A 19,029-nucleotide genomic window follows, 5' to 3' on the forward strand; every position below is an offset into this window, starting at 1 on the left:
GAACTGAAGGGTGATAGTTTGTATTGTGGAGCACTTAGGAGCTCCAATTCCAGACCAGCAGTCTACTGTGGTTGGAACTGTACAAACACAGAATGAATAGATGGTCCCTGCCCCGAAGAGTTTGCTATTTATTTAATCAGTAGTAGATTGGGGCTAAGAGAAAAATCAAGAGAGAAAGATGGGTTGTATGATTAATGGAATTCCGAGGCTCCCTTTGAATAAGTGGATGGATGGATGCAGTGTTGGCAGTAGGACATGTTTGGACACTATGAACTGTAGAGTTAAGGGACAGTATTGGGTCATACATTTATCAAGTCAGTGTGTGAATATGAAGGCTTTCTTGTTTTTATACAAATAATGAAGGCTTGCTCTTCTGTATTTTTCTCCTTTTGTAGACTGAATTTGGAGTGTATACTTCTACATGAATAATTCAGTATAGTAAAATTGATGGCACAGTTCTTTTGTAAAAGCAGTTATGAAATGAGAAAACAAATTTTACAAGGAAAAGTTAAGAAAAAACATTTCTCTAACAATAGAAAAGATGAAGTTGCTTGGCCATTTACATTTATCTCCTGTGTCCTGAATATTACATCAGATTTTTTTTTTATTCACTGATGGTTCCATAAGGCAACTCATTTCTGATAAGCTGTGTCAGGACTGTTTTAAATATATAAAGATTTATGACTTAATTTTCATACTTAAATGACAAAATCTTCTGGTATGTTTGAGGTATTTGTCTAGCAGTTAGCATACATGTATATTTAGCATTCACATCACTCTTTGTTTTTTGGTTTAGAATATGGAGTAATGAAAAATACCTTTTCTGTTGGAAAGAGCAATAAAATCATCATCATAATGATTGGCCTTGTGGGCATATTTAAATAATAAAATAGACTCCTTCATTGCTGTTTAAGAATAGTGTTGGGGTTAGAGTATAGCTTTCAATTTTTTAACCCTCCTGATTTTCTACTGTTAAATGTTTTCACTGTGCTGCATATATGTCATTAATCATAAACTACCATTGAGATGCCGTAAAAATGCAGTACCCAGACAGTTTTTTCTTTTAAACCTCTTAGTATTATTATTATTTATTATTTGTATTCTGGGCATGCCTCGCAGCCCATTCATAGGCAGGACCCCATCATGGTAGACAAACAAAGAACAAAAAGATGGTCCTTACTGTAAAGAACGCATGATCTATGTTCTATGCAAGTTTTGGGCAAATTGTGTGCAACCCTGTGTGTTCATGTGCAGCCCAAAGTACAATAGAAGTTCTTCATTTCTGCTGCAGAGGTTGGTGGTCATAGATAGTGGAGATCACTCACAGAGACACATCTTTCCCATCTCCATCCCATTACTCATGGAGGAAGGACTGGAATGAACATGCTGGAGGTGTGGTTGAGATATGGCACGTGAGTGCATTGTATGGGCCCATGGGGGAAACCAGCAGGCTGCAGCCACAACTCCCTTAATTTCCTATATACCACACAAGCAACAATAGTTTCACTGCTTACCAGTTAGTGCAGGTTGGAAGTAAAAATGTCACCGTTGACTCCTGTACCTTTCGAGCACATTGTATTTTCCCCCCTAAGCACATGGCCTGTTTGTTCTATTGTGTAGTGTTTCCCAGGATTTGGTTTTTAGTGACTGTTACTGAAGTGCAGGCTCTGGGTAGGTAGAGATTAGTGAATAAATGCAGTATATTAGCTATAAATGGACTGTTTTTGCCAGCTAAGATAATTAATTTATGGTGAAGGCTTTCAGAACAAATGAACAGGTTCAGAAAATATAAACGCACATGTAACAAATGTAATATGTGCAACATATTTGGATTTTACTAAAGCAATTAAAACTGTCACTAAACCTGACTTTAAAAAAGTGGCTTGGGTAAGAATCAACTGGAAACTGGCTGAAGGTCCAATAACAAATAATACCTAGCTCTCGTTTCTAGATCTCAAAGCACTTAAAAAAAAAGAATGGGTATCGTTATCCTCATTTTGCAGCTGGGGAGACTGAAACGCAAAAGGTGAAGAGTTTTGCTTAAGGAAGAATAACAATCTATTGTAATGGGCCAGGGCCTCAGCTGGAGTCAACTGGTGTAGCTCCGTTGACGTCAAGCTGTTCTTGATGTCCGTGTTCTGTACATTGATATTCAAGACACAGCAGGGGTACACATATAAAGTTCCCAGTTCATTGCTAAGTGGCTCGGTAGGCAGGCATCTGAAGTTTGGATCTTCTTTATGCTGGTACATATCACCCTATTGTATTCTTGGTATTCTATTGATGTAGGTTGTAAAGTCCTTGGATTAGGACCTGTCTTCCTCTATATCTATAAAGAATCGTACCTTCCAGTGGCACTTTGGTTTTAATAATAAGTTATTCCGGAATAAAGTTTACAGTTTGAAATAAATATGTAATATTCTGTGACAAGAAATGAGACACAAATAGGGTAAAATGATAGACTTTAAACTATTCTATTCTGTATAGATTTTTATACCTACCCCATCACCACAGTAGCTGAGTGCCTTATGGAGGTACATTAAGTAACACAGCTACCATTGGTCACCTATCGTTTGTTCCCTATTATATCCTTTCCCCGGGAGATAACTGCATGTTCAGTGTAATGGTTTGTTTTGGTAGGATTTTGTTTTTTATATATGCACTGCTCTTCTGTTTATATTAGAGAAGGCATGTTGAAAAAGTCCACCTTGTTCTTAGAGCACCGGGTAACATTTGAGATGGTCCTCATTTGCTGTGGGAATTTATTCTAACGTTTTGAACTGGCCCCCAAGAAAATTCTGTCTACAGCACAGATGAGATTTACACACATGGCAGAAAATGTCATTATTCCTGAAGAGCAGAACTGCTCACCACATTCCATACTCATTATTGTGTTGTGCTTCTTGATCATCAGCATGTTAGTTATGTGCTGCTTGTCAACATGAAAAATAAATAAATAAAAGGCATCTTGTATATTATTTTAGAAATATAACCAACCTACAGGAGAAAAATTTAAGGCAGGTGCAATAATATCCCTTCGTTATCTCTGGCATGTTAGTCATAAGGACATGCATACAGAAAACTGATGGCTGGCAAGATAAGTAACATTTATATTGAAAATGGAGTTGAAATTATTAAAATCTTTTGCTGTGACTCAGACAGTTACCTGGACTTTCAATGTCACACTAAAGTGGTGTTGCATTTTACTGGAATATGCCACAAATGTTTTTGCTGCCCTCAATCTAACAAAGTTCACTTCTTGAAAAGTTAATATACTTATTGACTAAACATGAAGCATATATGTTTTAATAGTATATTGATAGTACTTGTGCTATCTTACTTAAGCAAAGGTGTCATGACAATTTGGTAGAAAGGTGATTCTTAACCAAGAGATGTACAGGAAATAAAACACCTGAATGTTTTATGCTGTGCCCCAAAAGCTTTTCTATACCTGGTACCCATAACCTATCACACTAAAAGAAACATAGCTGGCCAAATACTCGAGTCCTAACTCAGACAAAATCCACTTTTTTGTAGGTAGACTTTTTTTCTTGGATTCTCATCACCATAGTAAACTGAAGTCCAATGGGATTCTTGTATTCAAAGGACTGCAGGATTGACATCATGCTTAAGAATTTACTTAAAAGGGCAAACTAATCAAAGTGTAAAAAGAAATAACTGACCTACACCTTTGCCCAAAACTGTAATGAGTCATTTCTGAGATTCAAAAAACTTTAGTAGCATTCTTATACACTTCTACACTATCTGGATTTGATTATTTCCTGGGGCTAGGCTATATAGCTATCACTATAATACTGATATAATTTATTATTTGTATTACAGGAGGTTGTGATCAGGGCCCCATTATGTGAGGCATTGTACACACTGAGTAACTGACAATCCCTGTCCTGAAGAGCATACAGGCCAAATGGACAGAGCAGGAAAAAAGAAGAGGGTGGGAGGAGAAACAGAAGCATAGAGATGGGAAGTGGTTTAACTAACATCACACAGCAGGTCAGTGGTAAATCTGGGAATTGAACCCAGGTGTCCAGAGTCCAAGTCCAATGTCCTATTTGTTGTATTTTTCTGGGTAATAACAATCTATATTCTCAAATAGTTATTACTTATAACTCTACCCTTAGCGATAATACTCCATTCAAGTGTAATTTAATATTCTTCTGATCTGAAGTTTGAGAGTTTGTTTTCTCTTAGTGGCAGAACATACTTTACTGACAGCATAAATCCTCTGTTTATTTTCTTCTTTTATAACACAGTTCAATCACTATTAAATCAAAACCCATTGAAACTCTCATCCCATCAAAAAAATGACTCTTTCAGCAGTTGCAGTTGTTGCTTGAGGAAAATGGATAATATAAAGCTAGTTCAATTCAAGAAATTCCAACAACGTAAGAGAATATTAAATGATAGATGTTATGTCAACTTGATTGCCAGCTCAAGACAGCAACATTTTCAGAATCCTGACAGGATTAATAAGAAACAAAGATTTTTTAGATGGAATGATGACAAATTCACACTCAATCAACTTGTTTGCACCACTATATTGTATCCTATAAATTTATAAGCAGAAGGATTACTCTGAGAAAATTTAAAGGAATCCATAAACCTGCATTTCAATAGTATTAAGATTATTGTAATAAAGCTGTGTCTATTAAGACTAGCAAAATAGTGCCCAACTGGGGTCCTGTTGAGCTAGGCACTCTACAAACACCTACTGAGAGACCATCCTTTCCCTGAAGAGTTTACGGTCTAAGCAGACAAGAAAGAGAATGGTAGGAGGAAAAACAGAGACAGAAAGAAGTGCTGTGAATTCCCAGGGTAACATAGCAGGCCAGTGGTACAGCCTGGAATAACTCTCACGTCTTCTGAGTCCCACTCCAGTGCCCTATCCACGAATTTAATGTTTTAGGCCCATGTCTTCCATGCCTTACCCCGGGAAACAACATCTGCATGGTGTCTTCTGCATCTTCCTATGCTGTTCCTTTTCTGATAGCCATTTTGTTTCTCCTTTGGTATTTTAAACACCCTGGCAACAAAATGATGTGTTGCTATAAATTGTCACTCATACACTGTAATCTTTCCCTCTAATTTACAAATGTCGCTCTCTGGATAAATTTACCTTGTTCTGAACTCCAGATAGTTTACTGTTTGTTTTAACGAAACCTCAATCCATTTTTGTTTCTCAGCTGTCCTGTCCTCCTCAGTGACCGATAAAGTCACGTTATTTGGATTAATTAACACTTCCCAAATTTGAACCATATGAAGCTTTGTCTAAATTTAAAAGATTTGCCAATATAGTTATACCATCAAACCCTCTGAGTTAGACACAGTTTATACTGGCAAAAAAGTCCTTTGGTTGGTATAGCTTCTATAGGTTACCTACGTGAAATAAGCTATGCCAGCAAAAGGACTTTTTTTTGCTAGGATAGCTATGCAGGATAAAATCACAGCCCTAACCAACATAGCTATGCAAAGAAAACTTCTCAGTGTAGACCAGGCCTTAGACTTTAAAACATGGCTAGAAAAGGAGTACTTGTGGCATCTTAGAGACTAACAAATTTATTTGAGCATAAGCTTTCGTGAGCTATAGTGTGGCTGATGTGATTAGGCCCTATGATGGTGTCCCCTGAATAGATATGTGGACACAGTAGGCAATGGGCTTTGTTGCAAGGGTATGTTCCTGGGTTAGTGGTTCTGTTGTGTGGTGTGTGGTTGCTGGTGAGTATTTGCTTCAGGTTGGGGGGCTGTCTGTAAGCAAGGACTGATCTGTCTCCCAAGATCTGTGAGAGTGATGGGTCGTCCTTCAGGATAGGTTGTAGATCCTTGATGATGCGTTGGAGATGTTTTAGTTGGGGGCTGAAGGTGATGGCTAGTGGCGTTCTGTTATTTTCTTTGTTGGGCCTGTCCTGTAGTGGCTGAACTTTGTGACTTTGTCCTCACCTATAACTATTTCACATTTGGGGACAATGTATACCTTCAAATCAGCGGCACTGTTATAGGTACCTGCATGGCCCCACAGTATGCCAACGTTTTTATGGCTGACTTAGAACAATGCTTCCTCAGTTCTCATCACCTAATGCCCCTACTCTACTTGTGCTACATTGATGACATCTTCATCATCTGGACCATGGAAAAGAAGCCCTTGAGGAATTCCACCATGATTTCAACAATTTCCACCCCACTATCATCCTCAGCCTGGACCAGTCCACACAAGAGATCCACTTCCTGGACACTATGCTGCTAATAAGCGATGGTAACATAAACACCACCCTATACCGGAAACATACTGACCGCCATTCCGACCTACATGCCTCCAGCTTTCATCCAGACCACACCACATGATCCATTGTCTACAGTCAAGTTCTACGATACAACCGCATTTGCTCCAACCCCTCATACAGAGACAAACACCTACAAGATCTCTATCAAGCATTCTTACAACTACAAAACCCACCTGCTGAAGTGAAGAAACAGATTGACAGAGCCAGAAGTCGTCTACTACAGGATAGGCCCAACAAAGAAAATAACAGAACACCATTAGCCATCACCCAACTAAAACCTCTCCAACACATCATCGAGGATCTACAACCTATCCTGAAGGATGACCCATCACTCTCACAGATCTTGGGAGACAGGTCAGTCCTTGCTTACAGACAGCCCCCCAACGTGAAGCAAATACTCACCAGCAACCACACAACAGAACCACTAACCCAAGAACCTATCTTTGCAACAAAGCCTGTTGCCAACTGTGTCCACATATGTATTCAGGGGACACCATCACAGGGCCTAATCACATCAGCCACACTATCAGAGGCTTGTTCACCTGCACATCTACCAATGTGATATATGCCATCATGTGCCAGCAATGCCCCCTGCCATGTACATTGGCCAAACTGAACAGTCTCTACATAAAAGAATAAATGGATACAAATCAGACATCAAGAATTATAACATTCAAAAACCAGTTGGAGAACACTTCAATCTCTTTGGCCACTCGATTACAGACTGGATTACAGACTAAAGTTGCAATTCTTCAACAAAAAAACTTCGAAAACAGACTCCAACGAGAGACTGCTGAATTGGAATTAATTTGCAAACTGGATACAATTACCTTAGTCTTGAATAGAGACTGGGAGTGGATGGTCATTACACAAAGTAAAACTATTTCCCCTTGTTTATTCCCCCCCCCCCCCTCCACTGTTCCTCAGACCTTTTTGTCAACTGCTGGAAATGGCCCACCTTGATTATCACCACAAAAGTTTTTTTCCCCCCTGTCTCCTGCTGGTAATAGCTCACCTTAAGTGATCAGTCTCGTTACAGTGTGTATGGTAACACCCATTTTTTCATGTTCTCTATGTATATAAATCTCCCCACTGTATTTTCCACTGAATGCATCTGATGAAGTGAGCTGTAGCTCACCGAAGCTTATGCTCAAATAAATTTGTTAGTCTCTAAGATGCCACAAGTACTCCTTTTCTTTTGCGAATACAGACTAACACAGCTGCTACTCTAAAACAGGGATAGATGAAGATGAAATATGGGGGGAAAGAGGGCTGAATTCTAAAATACACAATATACTTACACCAGGGTAAATATTTTGAAGTAAATTAGGTTACTTTGCAAAGACACTGGTGTAAATTCAATCAGAATTTGGTCCACAATTAACTTCCATACACACCCATGACAAAAATCACAGGTGATTAAAATTATTATGTTTAAATGTCCGTATAGTATGATATCAGGTACAAGTGGCATCTGTGAAAATGGTTGGATAGGAGGGAAAGCCAAGTTCAGGGAAGATACCTGGAACTTCATAGAGTAGAGGAGCATTCACTTTACACCACTTCAATAAAGCAAATATTATGATCCAGTATTTTGGAACAATGCTAAGAAATATGCAGCAGGGAACATAAATCCAGAACAAATATATATGTTCTATTCTCAAATGAACCTAGAGCTGCATTGATGGAGAGGGTGAAAGAGGTCTGAAAGTGTGAGAACGCTTGTATTAACCTATTAACTTGCAACCCCTTGAGGGCTTATTCATCATGGTGTCTATCAAAGTGTCAGCCTTTCTATTACCTCTTCACACAGAAGATGTCTGTCCATCATTGTCACACTCTTCTAGGAAGATTATCCATCATTTTGGGTGAAGCCAAACCATTCATTTTCATGACTGTCAACGTTAGTGAACCAAAAAAAGGTGTTTTATTCAATAAAGGAAAAATGATTGAATTGCACTCTTAATCAATTTCTTTTATTACTTAATCCAAAAGGCTGGGATGAGGCTATGCAATTTATTACAACAGCAGCCAGCAGCAGCATTATACCCTAAGATATAACTGTACTTCCTGCTTTTCAGTAGTTTATAAATTTGTCTAGAGACATTTATTCAGACTGAGTTTGTCATACAGGCATATGGTTCCTCAGGAGTGAATGATTTAATTTGTTTATAATCAAAAATTGATTCAGGGACTGGTTGACACAGTGGATTAGTATTCTGGAGCCTTCCAGTTGTAGCTAGTCAGTCTGAATGTAGTTCAGGCTGATGGTGACTAAAGGTATGTTTAATGACAGGTTTCAGAGTAGCAGCCGTGTTAGTCTGTATTCGCAAAAAAGAAAAGGAGTACTTGTGACACCTTAGAGACTAAGGCATGATGCTCAAATAAATTTGTTAGTCTTTAAGGTGCCACAAGTACTCCTTTTCTTTTTAAAGGTATGTTGACTATGTTGTGTTGGTCCCTAAACCACTAAACTTGGTGTGGTCTTGGCAGAGAGGCTAAGAAATGAATGGGCATATGGATTAAACTACCCTTTTACCTCTTCCAGTGGAACCAGTAGATCAGTACTGAGGCCCATCAGCTATACTGAGTGGTGTAGCTGTAGATATTATTATAACTAGAGACCTAACAAATTCATAGTCTATTTTGGTCAATTTCACAGTCATAAGATTTTTATAATAGTTAATTTCATGGTTTCTGATGTTTACATCTGAAGTTTCAGTGTTGTAACCATGGGGGTTCCGACCCAAAAGGGGGTCATGGGATTGCCACCCTTACTTCTGCGCTGCTGTTGGCAGGGGCGCTACTTTCAAAGCTGAGTGGCTGGAGAGCAGCAGCTGTTGGCCTGGCACCCAGCTCTGAAGCCAGCGCTGCCACCAGCAGCAGCGCACAAGTGAGGGTCACTGGGTTTGAGGCTGTTGTCACTTGGGGGAGGGAGGCGGGCCTGGCCTTATGGGTGGGCAACCACCCAGGGCCCCATGGTCAGTCCATGGTTCCCCCCTCTCCTGCACATCCAACCCAAGGCCTCTTTAAACCCCAAGCACTGGGCCTAGGGATGGGCAGGGCTAGGGTCACTACAGCTGAGGGCTTCTACTGTGCTCCAAGCTCCAGTTATTAGTTCCAGTGGGGCTGGAGAGGGACGGGACTTTCACTCCCAAGGCTGGGTCAGACCCATCTCCGAGAACCTCCCCTGGCTGCAGAAAGCTCCACGGGTATGCTGCCTTCAGAAGTGGGTATGATCCAGCTCCAGCAGCAGCCCTTGCAGGGGAAGAGGAAGTCCCATCCCTCCCCAGCACGGTAGGAGCTCCCCTTCCACACACTAGCCAGATTTCCTGGGGGAGATCAGATTTCATGGTCTTTGATGTGTTTTTCACGGCCAGGAATTTAGTAGGGCCCTAGTTATAACATATCATTTCTCAAGCAGTGATATAGATAAAGGTAATCCTTGATCCAAAGCATACGCACTTTTAGTGCCTGAATCTGCAAACATTTAGTATCGGGGATAGTGCTTCCTATTCTGAGAAGCCAATGAGACTATTCATAGTACATTTTGCTTGCGAACATTTACAGGATCAGTCCCAAAAAAGACATCCAAAGAAAGATTATATTCACTGAAATTTCAGAAGAAGGGAATTACTAAAAGATTTTTTTTTAAATTATGTGTGTGATGAGGCAGTTTTTGGATTGGTTTGTTTGGTTTTATGTTTTTTTATTACAAAAGACCTAATCCAATGTCCATTGAAATCAATGGAAAGACTTCCACTGACTTCCAAGGGAAATGGAGCAGACCACAAGGTTTTGATTCAGTCATATATTCAGTTTACAGAATTTTTTTAAAAGCTGAATAGATTAATGTGCTTTAATTTTCTTTATAATTAAAAAAAACTAATCTGGGAATAATAAAATGTGGTGACATGGAATTAAATTAAATATACTGTAGACTAGTTTTGTTCTTTTGAAAAGATAACATTAAAATGGCAGATTTCACTTGGAAAAGTAGTTTCTACAATCATACTTTAGTTTTAATACAAAGCTTTGCTACTCATTGTAATGGTCCAGTTCTGCAAACACTTACTACCTAACCTTGGCTTTTTATTGAACTCCACTTGTGCAACTACATCTGTGAGACCAGGCCCCTGTCTCTGTGTGGAGCCTATCCAGCTGTCATTGTGCAATGCGTTCCATAAGTAGTCCCATTGATTTTAATGGGAATATTCATGGGAGAGAGCTAGGTGGCCAGTATTTCAGACCCCGATCCTGCAAAGACTTATACACAAGCTCAAATTTAAGCACATGACTAGTTCCATTGAGTATGATTATTATTGTACATTGTGTAGCTTAGAATAGAAGAAGGGGATTTGGGAATTGTGAGGGACATGGAGAAAAACCTGGTTATGGGGGTGGGGGAGAGAGAGAATAATGGAACATATGGAAAGAGAAAAGGGAGATATGAAAAGGTTTAGTTAAGCTTTGGATCAGGTTAGGGAGTTATTGAACTAAATTGTCAAATATTTTGAGGTCCCCCGCCTCACTATTTAATAGAAAGAAGTGAGAATAAAAGAGTTCTGAAAATTCTTTGAATAGTTGTTATTGGAAGATTCACTATATTTTAGCCACTGTTATGAAAGTGTTCAGAACAATATATTTAATAATCATTATTACATGCAATTTCCTGCCAGAGTATAATAGTGACTGATTTTTCATTTCACTGCTGGAAACCAAACTGATCATACTTTAACCTTCACATCAGCTTCAACAATGTGAAACTATACAATAAAGTGAATGCAGCAATGTTAGACAGATTTTTTAGGAGTTTGGATTTTGGATTTTGATGTCCTATGATCTTAACAAGGGTTCTCATAATTTCCATATAAAATAATATTTTTCACAAGAATTTCCATAATTGTGATGTCAGGTGCAAAAATTCCCTACTGTATGTTAATGCCTTGTTAAGGTTTGGTTATAATTGTGCAAAAGTAAAACAATTGCTAGCTCTTGACAAATGATCAAGAAAAATGTCAAAGGGCCAAACCCTGAGTTCTATATTTTAAAGATTCAAACTTTAGTATGGGGTAAAGCTCCAATGGCAGGAGGTTGAAGTTAGATGCATTCAGATTGGAAATCTGATGAAATATTGTAACAGTGAGGATAATTATCTTTTACCTTGGCAGGGGTAAACTCACCATTTGGAGATTTTTATGGCAATACAATGTCTTTCTAAAAGATGTGCTGTATTAGCTAGGCAAATGCTCTTTCAGAATATGGTCCACGGGGCCTGATCTGAAGCCCGTTGAAGTCTGTGAGGCTTTGGGATTCAACACAGACAAGGAAGGGGTTGTGTCACTACCCGCCCTACAACTCTGGTTGCCTTAAATGCTATGCTGTGGTGGCTCACAGCCCTGACTCCAACAGCCAGTGTACAAGCATGCAGATCACACCCTGGCTTTCACCACCCACTTACTGTTTGCAGAGTGACCCCAACACCCTCCCAGTCTGACATTTCCCCCAAACTGTCTGCCCAAATTTCAAACACTATGCTTTAATCAAAGGACTGAACTGGTTTCTAGTAAAAGTAAAATAAGTTTATTAAACAAAAAGTCATGTGTTTAAGTAAGACCACGTAAAAGGCATAAAGATAGAAAGGTTTACAAGCAAACCAAAGTAAAAATATGCTTCTAAGGCTAAAACCTGATTTAGCAAACTAGAGTCTCTTGTTCAAAGAAGGGTTTTTCACCAAGTCTCTTTCCAGCATGACTGACCAGACTCTGGCCAGGACTCTTCACCTAAGGAGACAAAGGGACTGAACAGTCCGCTCTCTGTTAACATCAGGTAAGGTGCAACTGTTCAGCAAGAGGGCTGAAGGCTAGAGGGCAGACCCAGATGGTTTGTGGGAAATTCAGGACTGGGAGGCTTTTGGGGTCATCCTGCAAAAAAATAACTGGCTGGTAGAGGCTAATGTGTGACCTGCATGCTTGTATGCTGGCTGTTGGTGACAGGGCAGTGAGCCACAGCCACATAGCATCTAAGGCACCCAGAGTCACAGGGCAGGCAGTGTCACAACCCCTTCCTGGAGGTTGAACCCCCAAAGTGTCTCAGCTTAATGAACTTTAGTTCAGGCCTGTGATAGTTCCGATATCATTGAGCATTGATGACCAAGGCACACTTCACTAAAAATAGAACATGTGAAAACTGAACTACAAAATCTTTATAGAGCTCTAGACTTCAAGAAATAAGTACTTGGCTAATTTTGGATACCCTGGGAGATGATGTCTTTGTATTGTACAACCTCAGTTGCCCAATAAATGCTGAAGAAAACCCTTCAGAAGGTTGAGTGCCTTCTCACAATCATATTTCCAAGACCCTTATTTTCCAGTGAAGTCTCTCAAGTGATTTCAGGATAATTATGCTAACCTAATAATAGAGCAAGTCAAATTCCACAGAAGTCTTGAATAACAATTGGATTTTTTTTTAAATGCAAAATGAGACTCTTCATGCTATACTTCTCCCTTTAAATTGTTAAGGGTTTTCTTGCAAAGTTTGAACATTCACTAACAACCAGTTGTTCCTTGTTAGGGCAACATTAAATATGTACATTAGTACTAATGATAATACAAGGTATCTTACAACCTTAGCTCAAATTTTTCCCGTTTGGAATGAAGGGGATTACCTTTTATCAAGTGGGAACCAACAGGCACTTTTTATCGAACCCTACTGGGTACCATGAATTCCCCCGTGTTAAGTATAAATAAATTTCCATAGGAAAGGCCTTTGTTTTCTCTCTTTTATGCATTGTTTTTAGTTTTTCTCCTGCTGTAAGAACTGCATATTGTCATTGAGACTTGGAATATGGTCATTTTAGTTTGGATCAGCTCCTAATTAGCTTTCCTGTCCAGAGTATACTTTGGTCTTTCAATATGAATTTTCAAAAAGAAAAGGAGTACTTGTGACACCTTAGAGACTAACAAATTTATTAGAGCATAAGCTTTCGTGAGCTACAGCTCACTAGCTCACGAAAGCTTATGCTCTAATAAATTTGTTAGTCTCTAAGGTGCCACAAGTACTCCTTTTCTTTTTGCGAATACAGACTAACACGGCTGCTACTCTGAAACCTGTCAATATGAATTTGGTTTGCTCTTTATATTCAGTGAAATAATTCTGAGTAGCCATGCCCCCAGCCTGCCTCCCCCCCTCCCTCAGAGAAAAAGGAAATCATGCCACTTTCTTCCTCCTCCTTCATGAATCCCCAAAGTGTCCAGAATCTGAAGTGGATTTGATTCTCCATGATCTCCCTTTTGCTTCCAATTACTTGATTTCCTTTAGATAGATGGCTGAAAAGTTTTGAACGTTTCCTTTCAGTCTCCTTTCACTTTGTTATGCTCAGCTTTACTTTTAACCACCTGGCTTTCAATAGTGTCCTCACAAACCAAGATTTGATCAAATTTGTTGTCCAAGTCTGTTACAGAATTCTGGTCTCATCAGAGCTTTTATTGATTTAATCCAGCCTGGCAAGAATGTAATCTATGCATGTTATTCATTGCCCCATGCTGTTTTCTATCCCCAATCTTATTTTTCTCTCATTCAGAATTCTGATCTTTTATTGTGAGCCCTTTCTGCATCGTGACTCCCATATATAGCATGGAGATTTAGAAGGAGATGCTGGTATAGATTTGGGATCCAGATGCTTCCCCAAAGACTCACAAAGGAAGGGTGAGCTGTGAAGTGAGGGACATTGTGGTTTCAGATGTTTCTTTTGTATGCTCTGTACTCTCTTGTGCTTTATAAGATTACGGATAAAATAGCATGAAGGTATTAGACTCTGTGCAAAGTGTGTTTGTGTGTTGACTGCCCAGTCCGCCTGAGAGATAGAAACTGTAAACCAGAAGCTTCATACCTTGTGGATGGAGTTCTTGGAGAGGAGTGTGTTTAAGTAACTGGGATATCTTGGGGGTCAGCACTAGTTCTTAGGTCTAGGGAAAAGGAGTAACTGATTGAGAGTCAGTGCCCAGGGAATATGCCAGATAAACCAAGGGAGGAACCAGTGATGCAGCCTGCTGAGGCTCTAGAAATTGAAACATCCAAAGGATCCAGAGCAGAGAGGCTTGGATTTCCCTGACAGCAGTCCTAATGTGTAGCCAGGAGGTCCCTAGGATCTGTGCCAGAATAGTTGCATCTACGGTATCTAAGTGGTTGTATGTGAAGCTTTTTAAAGACACTGTTGCAAAGATCTACATCTTTGCTCTTAAATGAAAAGCTGGGAGCAGACGCGTTCATTTGTCTAAGGTAAAGCTAGTTAGCAAGCATGAATTTCAAACAATTCATAAAAGAGCAGCATCTGACCCGATGTCCACTGCTTGGTCTGGGTGCTGACAATTAGAAGAAACTGGAGCTTGCTGTCACAGTTTCAAAGTAACTGCCCCTGTATCACCACCTCCCACCCCATGGTCTGCTCCAGGAGTGCACAGTCAGGTCTCTTGTTCTCAAGGTCTCCCCTGTCTTTGGGCAGAGACCCTTGTCCCACTGCCTTCTGATTCGGGGTTTTAAAGCATAGCTCCCTGTCTTACACTGTGATATCTCCAGCAAGTCAGTCTGTTTAATGGCCAGCACCCATGTGGTGCTTTCTCTCCAAGACCTATGAACAGTGTATTGCCATTGGTTACCAGTTACCACCCAGCTCTTCCTAAGCAAGCATATTTATTCTTAAGGTAAAAGCATTGCAGAGAAAAGGTATAAAACAATAAAAGTTCCTATGCCATACTAAAAACTTACCAGATGTCACCTCTTAGTCTTATGGGGGCCTAGTAGGCCAAAGTTTTTCCAACCCATCCACAAGGACTGGGTCCCTACTGTGGTGAAAAGGTAATGTCTGTTTGTTGGATCAGAAAGAAGGCATTGAGTCAGTTTAAGCATAGTCTTTTTATGCCAAAAGCCTTTCCTTTGGCTATTGGTCTCTGAAAACCCAGTTCAAATCAATATATACAAACCTCCATGGGGTGGTACATTTCTAGAGGTGATGACAACCTGAATAATTCACCTTAATCAACTCCCCTCTGTTTTCAGTCAAGTCATGCTGATGGACCCAGGAGGAAGGACATGAGGGTATTCCTGATCAGGGACTAGCACGCAAATGGATGTGTGTATGATGAATTCTGTTGCCTTGCCTGTATCCTGAGTCAATGTGGACACGAGGATGTCCTGGGATTCTGACTGTGAGAATGTGGGAAGTTTATTTTTGTATGTTACTTTGTGTAATGCTGTAACAGGGTTAAACCATGAGGGAATCATGTGCAAACCCACCATGGCCAGACTCAGGCTGGGGTGGGGGGAGAGGGGCCAACTCGCTGTCTACCCTCACCAGAGAAACTAAGTCATTGCTGAGTGTGTCTGTGGCAAGAGTTTTTCTGGGAGCAGTGAGAACTGGCACAGCTAGGAGGTGCTGTGAGATAAAACTCCAGCTACCCAGTAGGACTACCCTGAGGGGCATCCAACCCTCTGCTGCTCTGCATCTCTGGTGCGTTTCAAGCTGCTGGATCCTGAACCAAGTGACCCAATCTGAGGGGCCTTAGTTGCACTCTCAAGGTGCAGACCTTCTCTCTGGAATCCCCTCTGAGTGGTGGAACCCACTGTCCAGCTGCCTAACCTGTCTCAGCTCAGCACTGACCCTTCAGACTCCCCACAACTTAAATACACCCTCCAGCCAAAACTCCACCCAAAAAGCATAAAGCTTGTGGTTTACAGTTTAACTCTCTGAGGGCCAACATGAAAGCTTAACACATACCGGTAGACAGGCTTTTCACCGAGTCTAGCACCATTGCTCTTTACTTACCAGATAAAGCACAGAGAGTACAAATCCTATAGAAAACAATAAAACATCCTAAATGCAGTGTCCCTCACTAGCTTATCTGTCCCTTGGGAGTCCCCAGGGTACTGTCTATGTGCAGGCAGTGTCCTCTGCCCCCTGGCCTGGCCTGAGACTGTAATAGCCTCCCTCATCTTTATCTGGCGTAAAATGGCTCTCTCCCCCTGGGAATCCCTTTATAGACCCCTGCTGTGGTCACCTACTTTTTTTGGTAAATTTCCACTGCTCCTAAACCCTACTCCCTTCAGACAGGAGGAGAAAATATTTCCTATCAACTAGAACAAACACATTGTCCCAAGATGTTTTACTTTGAATAGACAATTCCTGAGGGCTGATCCCATGCCATTGTCTCTGGCCTGATCGAGATGTGGCACAACCCTGCTGACTTATGATAGAGCCACGAACAGACAAGCTTTCCCGACACAGGAATTTCATGATACGATTCCATAAAATCATCCACAGTTCAGAAGTGGTACAATCAGAACCCCCCAAATGGTCAGATGTTCAAACATCTGTAATGGGAACTAACAATTACTAGTCATCAAAGCCTCCATCATTGCCCCTGCCAATGCTCTGGTCCTTGAAATGAATGGAAGACTGGAGGAGGTATGGAAGAGCCATACCTGGAAGAAAGCAACCGGAGGCATTTTCACAAAGAACTCTGAAACATTTCAAGTTGCTACATCACAAGATTAATGTATAGTTTTGCTATGTTGCTACTGGTTTGCTACAACTTTGCAGTAGTGAGGCTGGTTTGCTAATTGGGTATCATAGCAATCTGGCCCAAAAATAGCAAGTGTGTTGTGAAAGTGATCTTTCTTTCCCTCCTGACTATTAAATATCTGAAGCCCATTAATCTTCTTAATGATGTTATCAATATAATAAAAAGAAGCGTACATCAGAATGTTATATAGGAATTTCTCAGCTGCAGTTAGTGTCCAGCCTCTACCATATGAGAAAAGATGGTGCAGCTACCACTGAATATGAAATACTTTGGGCATTTAGTATAAGTTTATTTTTATGTTATCTATAATAACAGAAAGAAAGAAACATAAAAAAGAAGGATTAGAAGAAAACAAGTATAATAATATGGATACAAATTATACAGTTGATAATTTTCAAGATTGATCTGGCAGCTTCAGTAGCCCAGAAAAGATCTCCATAGTCATAGATGCCAAGGCCAGAAAGGACCATTGTGATCATCTAGTCTGAACTCCAGACCTTACAACTTCCCTAAAATAATTCCTAGAGCAGATCTTGAAAAACCTCCAATTTTGATTAAAAAGTCATCAGTAATGGAGAATCTGCCACGACCCTCAGTAAATTGTTCCAGTGATTACAGACTTTCACTGTTTAAAATGTACCAGTTCATGACTACTCTCAATATTGTCTCATCCTTTAACGAAAACCAGTATTTTTAATGTAATCACAGGTTTCAGAGTAGCAGCCGTGTTAGTCTGTATTCGCAAAAAGAAAAGGAGTACTTGTGGCACCTTAGAGACTAACAAATTTATTAGAGCATAAGCTTTCGTGAGCTACAGCTCACTTCATCGGATGCATTTGGTGGAAAAAACAGAGGAGAGATTTATATACACACACACAGAGAACATGAAACAATGGGTTTATCATACACACTGTAAGGAGAGTGATCACTTAAGATTCATAGATACTAAGGTCAGAAGGGACCACTCTGATCATCTAGTCCGACCTCCTGCACAGCGCAGGCCACAGAATGTCACCCACCACTCCTATGAAAAACCTCACCCATGTCTGAGCTATTGAAGTCCTCAAATCATGGTTCAAAACTTCAAGGAGCAGAGAAGCCTCCCTCCAGTCAACCATGCCCCATGCTACAGAGGAAGGCAAAAAAACCTCCAGGGCCTCTCCAATCTGCCCTGGAGGAAACTCCCTCCCGACCCCAAACATGGCAATCAGCCAAACCCTGAGCACATGGGCAAGATTCACCAGCCAGATACCCAGGAAAGAGTTTTCTATAGTAAATCAGATCCCATCCATCTAATATCCCGTCTCAGGGGATTTGGCCTATTTACCCTGAATATTTAAAGATCAATTACTTACCAAAATCCCATTATCCCATCATACCATCTCCTCCATAAACTTATCGAGTAGAATCTTAAAACCAGATAGATCTTTTGCCCCCACTGCTTCCCTTGGAAGGTTATTCCAAAACTTCACTCCTCTGATGGTTAAAAACCTTCGTCTGATTTCAAGTCTAAACTTCCTGGTGGCCAGTTTATACCCATTTGTTCTTGTGTCCACATTGGTGCTGAGCTTAAATAATTCCTCTCCCTCTCCTATATTTATCCCTCTGATATATTTATAGAGAGCAATCATATCTCCCCTCAACCTTCTTTTAGTTAGGCTAAACAAGCCAAGCTCCTTAAGTCTCCTTTCATAAGACAAGTTTTCCATTCCTCGGATCATCCTAGTAGCCCTTCTCTGTACCTGCTCCAGTTTGAATTCATCCTTTTTAAACATGGGAGACCAGAACTGCACACAGTATTCTAGGTGAGGTCTCACCAGTGCCTTGTATAACGGTACTAAAACCTCCTTATCCCTACTGGAAATGCCTCTCCTGATGCATCCCAAAACCGCATTAGCTTTTTTCACAGCCATATCACATTGGCAGCTCATAGTCATCCCATGATCAACCAATACTCCAAGGTCCTTCTCCTCTTCCGTTACTTCTAATTGATGCATCCCCAACTTATAACTAAAATTCTTATTATTAATCCCTAAATGCATAACCTTACACTTCTCACTATTAAATTTCATCCTATTACTATTACTCCAGTTTACAAGGTCATCCAGATCCTCCTGTATAATATCCCGATCCTTCTCCGAATTGGCAGT

General features: G+C 40.3%; 1 long non-coding RNA gene across 1 annotated transcript; it reads right to left on the minus strand.

Annotated features, from left to right (window-relative positions):
• Window positions 1-1,568: 1,568 nt before the first annotated feature.
• Window positions 1,569-8,194, minus strand: LOC122455646. The gene is made up of 3 exons (XR_006273995.1): window positions 8,101-8,194; window positions 4,950-5,044; window positions 1,569-1,667 (listed from the first exon to the last, which is right to left on the minus strand). It is a non-coding gene; the product is annotated as an uncharacterized LOC122455646 (long non-coding RNA).
• Window positions 8,195-19,029: the final 10,835 nt, after the last annotated feature.

Source organism: Dermochelys coriacea, chromosome 9, assembly GCF_009764565.3.
Source record: "Dermochelys coriacea isolate rDerCor1 chromosome 9, rDerCor1.pri.v4, whole genome shotgun sequence".
NCBI lineage: Eukaryota > Metazoa > Chordata > Testudines > Dermochelyidae > Dermochelys > Dermochelys coriacea.